The sequence below is a fragment of the Ovis aries genome, chromosome 12 (assembly GCF_016772045.2).
Source record: "Ovis aries strain OAR_USU_Benz2616 breed Rambouillet chromosome 12, ARS-UI_Ramb_v3.0, whole genome shotgun sequence".
Lineage (NCBI taxonomy): Eukaryota > Metazoa > Chordata > Mammalia > Artiodactyla > Bovidae > Ovis > Ovis aries.
Window position 1 is genome coordinate 44584894 of NC_056065.1, and position 12087 is coordinate 44596980.

General features: G+C 44.3%; 1 long non-coding RNA gene across 4 annotated transcripts in view; it reads right to left on the reverse strand.

The window, feature by feature from the left end:
- Window positions 1-1086: 1086 nt before the first annotated feature.
- The window catches only part of LOC114117297 (uncharacterized), a 70946-nt gene continuing 59945 nt past the window's right edge, over window positions 1087-12087 (reverse strand). For 2 of the 4 annotated variants that reach the window (XR_003591013.3, XR_009595696.1), the window contains 2 exons: window positions 10223-10921; window positions 1087-9215 (listed from right to left, as the gene is read on the reverse strand). This is a non-coding gene — a long non-coding RNA (uncharacterized LOC114117297). The remainder of the gene's footprint in view (window positions 9216-10222; window positions 10922-12087) is intronic. The other 2 variants (XR_009595695.1, XR_009595697.1) reach the window with 2 other exon arrangements.

Here is a 12087-nt window from a genome sequence, read left to right on the forward strand (position 1 = left end):
GGGCTTGATTCATTAACCTTAAGATTCACTTAATTTTATCTTTACCCCTTCTTAGTTACAAAAAAAAAGAAAAAGGTTTGAAACCAGCATCAAACCGGAAGTGCCTCAGGTGAGGTTTCTCCTCAGCCAGGCAAAATAAACACGCCCACCAGGGCCATCAGCACAGGCCACCGGTGGCAAAGATCCAAGTCACAGCAGCTGGGGTTCTGCTGACAGAGTTGTGGCTCCTCCCTGTCCACACTCACGGCATGAGGCCAGCAGGATGTGTGACAAGATTTTCCTTTCAGGCTGAACGGTAGGCTGATTTTCCTTTTTCAGCTTAGGGGTGCAGGGTGTTAAGAGGGTCAGGAGATCAGAGTTTCCTAGCCCTGTTCACAACTATAAGCTGACACCCATCTCACCACTCCTAGGTCTGCTGCTGTCCAGGGAAACGGGGTTTTCTGTGTGGCTGCTCAAAACCCGTCTTGGAGGGGGCAGCTGGCTGGAGCAGGATGGTGGGCGGTGTGGATGGCAATCAGGCAGCTTGTTTGCAGGCAGTCACGTGCTCTCCTCCTCCTGGGTGGTGTCCCCACCCACATCATGATGAATGCCCTAGAATCTGGCCCGACCCAGAGCAGTAATTTCCTGTGAGTGGAAGGGTCAGGCATATCACTTAACTGATATCAATCTGGATCCTGGAACAAGCTCTGCTGGTAACTAGCCCTGTGCCAATGAGCAAACCATTTATACCTGTCTGGGTTCCTTCATTTGTAATAGTAGGGGGCAGGGAGGTCCTTGATGGGCCAAGTCCCTTCCGGTCTAACCTCTATGGTATTGTGATTTCCTTTGCAGAAGCAAGTAAAGGAGCAAGGGGATTATATTATAAAAGACTAAATCTATCATAGCAAGAACACTGCTCATGCATGTGTTGATTTTTAAAGCAGCCCTTTAAAAAAACAGTTGAGCAGATAAGGAAATGTATGTGCATATAAAACCTTGTGGCTCAGCCTTGACTCAGCTTAGAAGCTGAGGGCAAATGAGTATTCATAAGATTGAATCATAGTAAGCATTCACCCAGCAGAAGAATGTTTCTGTTCTCTACTCCACTTGGTCTCACAAATCTGCCTTTATTAACTACTGTGTGACATCAGACACTCTGGGATTTTTTTTTTTAAATCAGGGGGTTGGTATAAAATGTCTAGTAATATTCCTTTGTATGTATGCACCGCAACTTCTTCATCCGTTGTTCTCTCGATGGACATCTAGGTTGCTTGCATTTTCTGGCTATTGTAAATAGTGCTACAGTGAACATTGGGGTACATGTGTCTTTTTCAATAATGTTTTTCTCAGGCTATATGCCCAGTAGTGGGATTGCAAGTGCAGGGAGAATATATCAATAACCTCAGATATGCAGGTGACACCACCCTTATGGCAGAAAGCAAAGAGGAACTGAAGGGCCTTTTGATGAAAGTGAAAGAGGAGAGTGAAAAACCTGGCTTAAAATTCAACATTCAAAAAACTAAGATTATGGCATCCAGTCCCATCACTTCATGGCAAATAGATGGCAAAACAATGGAAACAGTGAGAGACTTTATTTTCTTGGGCTCCAAAATTACTGTAGATGGTGACTGCAGCCATGAAATTAAAAGGCACTTGCTCCTTGGAAGAAGAGCTCTGACAAACCTAGACAGCATATTAAAAAGCAGAGACATTATTATGCTAACAAAGGTCCGTCTAGTCAAAGCTATGGTTTTTCCAGTGGTCATGTATGGATGTGAGAGTTGGACTGCGAAGGAAGCTGAGTGCCGAAGAATTGATGCTTTTGAACTGTGGTGTTGGAGAAGACTCTTGAGGGTCCCTTGGACTGCAAGGAGATCCAACCAGTCAATCCTAAAGGAAATCAATCCTAAATATTCATTGGAAGAACTGATGCTGAAGCTGAAACGTCAATACTTTGGCCACCTGATGTGAAGAAGTAACTCATTGGAAAAGACCTTGATGCTGGGAAAGATTGAAGGCAGGAGAAGATGGGGAAAACAGAGGATGAGATGGTTGGATGGCATCACCGACTCGATGGACATGAGTTTGAGCAAGCTCTGGGAGTTGGTGATGGACAGGGAAGCTTGGTATGCTGCAGTCCAAGGGATCGCAGAGTCAGACACGACTGAGTGACTGAACTGAACTGAACTGAACTGATGGTAGTTTTATTCCAATTTTTTAAAGATCTCTCCATACTGTTCTCTATAGTGGCTGTATCAATTTACATTCCCACCAACAGTGCAAGAGAGTTCCCTTTTCTTCATACCTTCTACCTGATTAACCTATTCGCAAGGCAGGGATAGAGATGCAGACATAGAGAACAGGCTTGTGGACACAGCAGGGGAAGGAGAGGGTGGGATGAATTTGGAGAGTATCACAGAAGCATACACACTGCCATGTATGGAACAGATAGCTAGCGGAAAGTTGCTGTATAGCGCAGGGAGCTCAACCTGGTGCTCTGTGACGACCTAGAGGGGTGGGGTGGGGGTAGAGGTGGGAGGGAGGTTCAGGAGGGAGGGGACATATGTATGCTTATGGCTGATTCACATTGTTGTGTGGCAGAAACCGACACAACACTGTAAAGCAATTATCTTTCAATTAAAAATAAAGTTAAAAATTTCTCTGAAAGTCCAATCAAGGTCATCCCCCATTATGTTGTTTGTCTCTTAAGAATAAATTCATCTCTGAGTCTCTCTGTCTCAGCTGACAAACTGGTCCATTTCCTCTTTGCAGACAATACGCTCTGCAATCCATCCTTTTCTTGTTGGAGAATTCAGAGTGAAGGTCAGTGTTCAGTTCAGTACTTTTTATTACCCTGAGTCCTTCATTGTAATTTTACCTGTCACTTCACTCTTATTTTAATGATTTTGGGTTTCACTGAGGTACTAATTTTTTGTTAATGATTCATTCATTCATTCAAGAAATTGTTTAGATTTATAGAAAAGCTGCACAGAAAGTACAGAGAATTACCATATCTCCCCTTCCTCTCCTTGTATACAGTTTGCCGTATTATTAACATCTTTCATTCGCGGTACACTTGCTACAGTTGATAAGGAAGTATTGATACATTATTATTAATTAAAGCTTATAGTTTATGCTAGGGTTCACTCTCTGTGCTGTGCTCTAAGGGTTTTGATAAACACATAATATCATGTGTCCACCATCGAAGTATCATGCTGAAAAATTTCACTGCCGTAAGAATCCCCTGGCTCCATCTATTCTTACCCTCTCCTTTCCCTATAACCCCTGGCAACCCTTATATTTCTACCATCTCCCTAGCTTTGCTTTTCCAGAAAGCAAAAAAAGTCATGCAGTTGGAATCATACAGGAGGTATGTAGCTTTTTCAGACTGGTTTATTTCACTTAGTAATATGTATTCGAGGCTTCACCATACCTTTCTGCGGAGAAGGCAATGACACCCCACTCCAGTACTCTTGCCTGGAAAATCCCATGGGCGGAGGAGCCTGGTAGGCTGCAGTCCATGAGGTCACTAAGAGTCGAACACGACTGAGCGACTTCTCTTTTGCTTTTCACTTTCATGCATTGGAGAAGGAAATGGCAACCCACTCCAGTGTTCTTGCATGGAGAATCCCAGGGACGGGGGAGCCTAGTGGGCTGCTGTCTATGGGGTCACACAGAGTCAGACACGACTGAAGCGACTTAGCAGCAGCAGCAGCAGCAGCAGCATACCTTTCTGTGGCTTGAGAGCTCATTTCTTTTTATAGTGATAAAATAATATGAATAATAAACTGAATAATATTCTATTGCATGGATGTGCCACAATTTGGTTACCCATTTGCTTATGAAAGAATATCTTGATTGCTTTTAATTTTTAGTGGTGGTGGTTTAGTCACACTAAATTGTCTCTGACCCTTGCGACCCCATGGACTGTAGCCTGCCAAGCTCCGCTGTCCATGGGATTTCCTGGGCAAGAATATAGGTCACCATTTCCTTCTCCAGGGGATCTTCATGATCCAGGGATCAAACCCACATCTCTGCTTGGCAAATGGATTCTTTGCCCCTGAGCCACCAATTTATGCTCAAAATTCTCCAAGCCAGGCTTCTGCAATACGTGAACCGTGAACTCCCTGATGTTCAAGCTGGTTTTAGAAAAGGCAGAGGAACCAGAGATCAAATTGCCAGCATCCGCTGGATCATGGAAAAGCAAGAGAGTTCCAGAAAAACATCTACTTCTACTTTATTGACTATGCCAAAGCCTTTGACTGTGTGAATCACAATAAACTGTGGAAAATTCTGAAAGAGATGGGAATACCAGACCACCTGACCTGCCTCTTGAGAAATCTGTATGGAGGTCAGGAAGCAACAGTTAGAACTGGACATGGAACAACAGACTGGTTCCAAATAGGAAAAGTGCAGAGTACATCATGAGAAATGCTGGACTGGAAGAAACACAAGCTGGAATCAAGATTGCTGGGAGAAATATCAATAACCTCAGATATGCAAATGATACCACCCTTATGGCATAAAGTGAAGAGGAACTCAAAAGCCTCTTGATAAAAGTGAAATAGGAGAGTTAAAAGTTGGCTTCAAGCTCAACATTCAGAAAACGAAGATCATGGCATCTGGTTCCATCACTTCATGGGAAATAGATGGGAAACAGTGGAAACAATGTCAGACTTTATTTTTTTGGGCTCCAAAATCATTGCAGATGGTGACTGCAGCCATGAAATTAAAAGACACTTACTCTTTGGAAGAAAAGTTATGAACAACCTAGGTAGCATATTCAAAAGCAGAGACATTACTTTGCCGACTAAGGTCCGTCTAGTCAAGGCTATGGTTTTCCAGTGGTCATGTGTGGATGTGAGATTTGGACTGTGAAGAAGGCTGAGTGCCGAAGAATTGATGCTTTTGAACTGTGGTGTTGGAGAAGACTCTTGAGAGTCCCTTGAACTGCAAGGGGATCCAACCAGTCCATTCTGAAGGAGATCAGCCCTGGGATTTCTTTGGAAGGAATGATGCTAAAGCTGAAACTTAACGCCTGTAAGAATGAAAGATTTTAAAATTAAAAATATAAATAACTAAAAAAAAAATCATAAAAAAAATGAAAAAAAAAATAAAGCTGAAACTCCAGTACTTTGGCCACCTCATGCAAAGAGTTGACTCATTGGAAAAGACTTTGATGCTGGGAGGGGTTAGGGGCAGGAGGAGAAGGGGACGACAGAGGATGAGATGGCTGGATGGCATCACGGACTCGATGGATGTGAATCTGAGTGAACTTCGGGAGATGGTGATGGACAGGGAGGCCTGGCGTGCTGCGATTCATGGAGTCTCAAAGAGTCGGACACGACTGAGTGACTGAACTGAACTGAAGAAGAAGAAAGAAACTGACTGTTACTGATTTTCATTACTATCACTTTATTGTAAGCTGCCTCTAAGCCTCTTTGGAAGTAAACAGGAATACAGGTTTGTATTGAAATATACATAACCGTTCATACCACAAAGTTCACTTTTTGAAACCTTGCCAAGTAGAATCAGGTTTAGCACAGATCTGGCTAACAGAGCCAACTTGTGGGATGACTCTCTTACCTCCAGCTCTGGGAGTCTAGAGCATCCCACGCACTTTCTAAGTATGATGTGGACCAAGCATTGCTGCGTCAGGTAGAGAACTCAGCAGGGGTTTACCTCAACATGCACAAAAATTACAGACACCAAACTTTCCTGCTTCCCAGCTGGAATCAAATCCAAACTGCTGTTCATCAAGACTCGCAGATGTTGAGAACAGACTTGTGGTTGCCAAGGGTGGAGGGGGGTTGGGGAGGGATGGAGTGAGACTTTAGGATTAGCAGATGCAAACTATTATATAGAGAATGGATAAACAGGTCCGACTGTATAGCATAGGGAACTATATTCAATGTCCTGTGATAGATCATAAATGGAAAAGAATATGAAAAGGAACACATATATGTATAACTGAGCCACTTTGTCGTGCAGCAGAATTAACAACATAATAAATAATTAATCAACTACAATAAAATAAAATTTTTTTAAAAATAACTGCTTCTCAGAAATAAGCAGACAAAATTGCACTTTCTGCTATTCAAGACACTCCAGAATTCTTAATACATAGCTAATTATTTTTATTCCTAACAATACATTGGATTGGAATTATGCAGATAGAGTATGCACAGCTTGGTTATAAGCCAGAGATTAAAAAGACAGTAGAAGTTCTTCTTGGGGTGTATATTGGGTTACACTTGCCTTCTCTGAGATCTGGGCAGGAGGTCAGAACTGAATGTAAACCCAAACTGTTTCTACATTTTTGTTAAGATGAAACATGAGTGTCTGGTTTGGGGGTGTGTGGGCTTGTCTTGTCAAACAGCATTAAAAGGCTCGTTACAAAACCAAAAGAGTGGTCACTTGCCCCATTTAATTTCACTGGATACTTCCAACTCCTGTAGGTCTTTCCCCCCACCTACGCCTTTTTTCTTTTGTTCTCTCCTATCGCAATTTTGTTCTCTTCTCCTTACTGTTACATTTGGATTTCTTTGTCTTTTGTGTGTGTATACCTATTTTAGTTTCTTGGTTTGCAGTTGCCATGACGTTTTGGATAGTGGTCTCTATAGATATGTGGTTGTTTTCAGTTGCTAATCTCTTGATTTCAAATGCATTTTCAAAACCCTGGATTTGTACTCTCCTCCCAGAGTCCCAGGGACGGGGGAGCCTGGTGGGCTTCCATCTGTGGGGTCGCACAGAGTCGGACACGACTGAAGCGACTTAGCAGCAGCAGCAGCCCCAGAAGAGGACTCTTTCTGATATCATGTCTACATCTGATTGTTTTTTTTGTAAAAAGTGAAAGTGTTAGTCACTCAGTCTTGTCTGATTCTTTGTTACCATATGGACTGTAGCCCACCAGGCTCCTCTGTCCATGGGATTCTCCAGGCAAAAATAATGGAGAGGGTTGCCATGCACTCCTCCAGGGGACTTTCCTGACCCAGGAATTGAACCTGAGTCTCCTGCATCACCGACTCAATGGACATGGGTTTGGGTGGACTGTGGGGGTTGGTAATGGACAGGGAGGCCTGGCGTGCTGTGGTTCACAGGGTCGCAAAAAGTCGGACACAACTGAGCAACTGAACTAAAACTGAAACTCCTGCATCACGGGCAGACTGTTGTGTGGATACTTCCAATTCTTAGCAGATTCTTCTGGTAGTTATTTCCCTACTTGTAAGTACAGGTTTACAAGGGTTTCCCTGGTGGCTCAATTGGTAAAGAATCTGCCCACAATATGGGAGACTCAGGGTTGATCCCTGGGTCCAGAAGATCCCTTGGAGGAGGAAATGGCAACCCACTCCAGTATTCTTGCCTGGAGAATCCCATGGACAGAGGAACCCGGCGGGCTACAGCCCATGGGGTCTCAAAGAATTGGACATGACTGAAGCGATTTAGTGTGTTGTTACAACGCTTCCCAGTTGGCGCTACTGGTAAAGAACACATCTGCCAATGCAGAAGACTTAAGAGATGCAGGTTAGATCCCTGGTGTGGGAAGATCTCCTGAAGGAGGAAATGGCAACCCATTCCAGTATTCATGCCTGGAAAATTCCATAGACCCAGGCACCTGGCAGGCTACAGTCCCTGGAGCCACAGAATCAGACACGACTGAGCAACTAACACACATACACACAAGCATGCATGCACACACACACACACACACATACACACACACACTTCACACACTTCTACAGGCTTCCAGGTGACCCTAAAGAACTCACCTGCCAATGCAGGAGACATAAAAGATGCCGATTCAGTCACTGGGTCAGAAAGAAGGAAATGGCTACCAACTCCAGCCTTCTTGCCTAGAGAATTCCACGGAGTGAGGCGTCTGGCGGGCTACAGTCCACGTCGTCCCAAAGAGTTAGACACGACTGAACGACTAACACTTTCATTCTTTCACAGTTGATTTACAACTCTGTCTTGACTAATCCAACTTAGATACCATCTACTGTCTTCCCATTATGGTAGCTGAGAATTTAGTGCTTTGACACCCAGTTATAGTTACAGCGTTAATTTTGGTTAAATCAGTCTTTAAAATCTATACTATTAAGACCATGTGAAACATTGTTCACTGCTGAGTCAAGTAATAAACTATGATTGTAGTTTCTTTCTTTTGCAACTTCTTGTTTGTCTCAAATTTAATAGTTTCCTTATTTTCTTCCTTTCTTCTCTTTTTGGCGATGCAGCATGCAGGATGACTGTTGCCTGATCAAGGATCAAACCTGCACGCCCTGCATTGGAAGTGCAGTCTTAACCACTAGACTGCAAGGCAAGTCCCTTTCCCTTTTTAAAAATAGTTGCCTTATATTTTAGATTTCCTTTGTGTTATCCATATCTGTACTTTCTCCCCTCATCCCTTAACTTTCCTTCTTCCCAGCTGATAATCAGTTGGTTCCATTTTTGTCTCCAAGAGACTCCTTCCTGGAACCCAGGCTCACTGATTGTGGCTAAACTTCGTTCCCCTGGCAGGTGCCATAAATTTGTCCTTGGACTTCCCCTCACCACCACCCTGGAAATTCCCTTTGCTCCTCTAAGCCTGCCTTCCTGGGATTTCCTCTTCCTCGTTCTTGGCTATTCAGGTTCCTCCCTCCCCTTCGTGGACCACATCTTCCAGCAGCTTCCTGAGAAAGTATACAGAGCCAGCTGAAAGGTAGGTGCTGGAGTAAGAGAGATGGAGGTCAGAACAGCAGCTTTCTCACTGCCAGGCCTGTTTGGAAGAGGCGGCTCCCTGTCTGCCAGCCAAGGGCGCATCCTCCCTCTACACCCTAGAATTAAGTGCACCCACCCAGCTGGGCCAGAAAGCGGCAGCCTCCCCAGCTGGGCGAGACCGATGCGACACCTGCTCTCCGCAGGCTGGCAGAGCCTGAAGAGCAGAGAGGGAGGGGAGTACGATGAAGTCCAGATCCTTCTCCCCAGTGTCCCCAGCCATGCAAGTCATAATCCTGGAGAGAAGGCGTGAGTTGGGGGGTGAGAGGGGAGGGTTGTGGCCAGGCCTGAGCATCAGCATTTTTAAAGTCCCTTGGGTGACTGGATGTAGCCAGGGCAAGAACCTCTGGCCTAAGCAGAAGTGAGCAAGTTGGAAGAAAAAAAGGATTACCTTGGCGATTCAGTGGTTGAGACTCCACACTTCCACTGCAGGGGGCACAGGTTTGATCCCTGGTCAGGGAACTAAGATCCTGCATGCCCTGCAGTGCAGCAAAAAAGAGAAAAAGAAGTGAGCAGGTGGAGAAAAGAAAGGGGAAAAAAAAGGGACTTCCCTGGAGGTCCAATGGTTAAGACTCTGTGCTTCCACTGCAGAGGATATGGGTTTGATCCCAGGTCAGGGAACTAAGATCTCACATGCCACAGGGTGCAGTCTAAAAAGAAGGAGCAGGTGGCTTTTAAGGGCTCCTGTCTCCAGCCCCCTCCTCACATGGCCTCCCCTCTACTCCACAGGCTTGGGCTCCTTGCCTCCATCTGCTGTCCTCCCCTGTATCACCAATCCTGCCCCCTCCCCCTTTATCACCAATAACAGCTCAGTTGCATGTTTCTCTCCTGTTTCGACTAGGACTGAGTTTGTGTTTCAGTTTTGTGTCCTTATTTTGAGAGAGATTCCCACCAGCTGATGGAGGGGGAATAAAAGATACTTTCTGCCATCTCAAAAACAAACCATGGGGCACAGCCCAATTGAAAGACTTCTTTTACCAAGAGTTTTCTTACACTTTTTAGAAATGACTCAGAGAGATAACGAATGGGTCTATGTCTTTGAAAATATTTCTTGTTTTGAAAAGGAAGTAACAGATAAAGGATCTGAGCATCTGCTGCCAAGAGTGGATGGCTTTTAGGTCGCAAGTGATGGAGGTGGGTGGTACCCGGACTGCAGGCATCGGTGTAGTGGGGAGGGGAGCACAGCCAGACTCCCTCCTTATGAAGCCTCTTTAAATGACATGATATAGTTCAGTTTATTATGGCGACTTCCCCCAGTAACCCCTTTAATCAGCACCACACAACATAATCATTTATCTTCCCCTACGTGACCAGGGAGTCTAGTTTTGGGCACTCACCAGCAGCCACACAATTTTGGCCTAAGCCTCGCTTTTAACATCTCTGAAATAGACATACTTTTATGTGTGCCATACGCCTCTAAGAGTAAATATGAGGTACCAATTTGATCACATATGATGAGTTAAAAGGCATTTATCAGAGGTGTTACCATTATAATTCACCCAATCCTTTTTCCTCCAAGTCCAGGGGGAAGTCTCAACTGGGTGGCAGCCTTGCCCAGGACATTTCCTTCTGTATGACCTAAATAAATAAAAAATAAAATAAAATAAATTAAAAGTTTCATTCTACTTTCACATTCAAATAACAATTGCCAGGGGATCAGAAAAAGCAAAGTGCAAACTCAAAATAGTCTATATTTTTAAGCAAGTGGTGCAGCTAAATTCCTATACAATATCCTGGGAAGGAAGAATTTAGGGGATCATGCCAGATGGTGCTAGTGGTAAAGAACCCGCTTACTGGTGCAAGAGACATAAGAGACTGGGCTCCATCCCTGGGTCAAGAAGATCCCCTGGAGGAGGGCATGGCAATCTACTTTATTATTCTTGCCTGTAGAGTCCCCTGGACAGAGGAGCCTGGCAGGCTACAGTCCATGGGGTCGCAGAGTTGGACACGCCTGAGGCAACTTCGCATGCACACATGCACCGCACTTAACTTGGAAATGAACTGGGGGCAAATCACACTGCCGCAGCCCGCTCCAGCTGCCATGACACAACACGGCAGACAGCAACAGAAGTTATTTTCTCACAGCTCTGGAGGCTGAAGGCCCAAGGTCAAGGTCCAGCATGGTCAGGTTCTGGTGAGAGCACCCTTCCTGGCTTGCAGATGGCCACCTTCTGGCTGCGTGCTCCTGAGATGGGGAGAGAGTTAGGGTATCTCTTCCTTTTCTTATAAAGACACCAGTCCTGTTGGATTAGGGCCCAACCCTTATGACCTCATTTAACCTGACTTCCTTAAAGGCCTGTCTCTGAATATAATCTTGTTGGGGGTTAGAAATTCAACTTATGGATTCAGGGGGACACAATTCAGTTCCTCCTCTCACGTGTGGGTTCTGTCTTCCTGAATGAGCAGTGATAGAAAAAGCGAGTGTCTGGGACTGTAGCCAGAGTCTAGTCTAGACCAGAAGTAGAAATAAACTGGAATTTCCAGAATTAAAACTGTGGATCATGGCCAAGCTGATCTCCCAGGCTTAGGGGAGCTTTCCAGATTCTGGGATATCAATATGAACTACCTCCTGAAAGCCCCAATGTCTGCTCACTGCACATTAATGCTTTTGGAAATCAGCTGAACCCTTGTAAACGTTCAACCGCTGTTTTGAAGCATAGCTGCCTTCACACTGATGATTCTGGAAGCATTTTCCTTTGATAACTCATTGGAGGAGGTTGATTGAAATACTGCATTTCTGAATCTGAAACCACAAGAAGATTTAAGTCTCTGCGTGTTGGCGTTGAGGTCAGAGGATCTGCCACCACGGAATTCAAAGTTCTTTGTGGTTTGACATAATAGCTACCTATTAATTTTGCCTTCTGCTTGACCTGTGCAACTGCCATTTAGGAAAGGGAAAGCTGTCATCCATCATGTGTCTTTATAAAGAACTTCTTTAAACTTTATCTTATGAAACTGTTTTCATAATTATTTAGCTTTGCTCCATTTCCAGAGCACTGCACAAGACGTACAAAGAGAGAAAAAATACGACCCTTTAGGATCAAGCCCAAAAAATCTTCCAAACTAACAAGAATAAAAGGGATTGGTAATTTTTTTTTTTTTTTAAAGAATGTAAATCATATCATGGGTATTCCCTGGTGGCTTAGATGGTAAAAAATCTGCCTGCAATGCAGGAGACCCAGGTTTGATCCCTGGGTCAGGAAGATACCATGGAGAAGGAAATGGCAACCCACTCCAGTATTCTTGCCTAACATATTGCGAAATAAGCCCAAAATAAAATCTACTTTATTTAAAAAAACAATAACAAAGCTGCCAGATTTTGTTCTGGGGTTCCTTGGGTGATTCATTCAG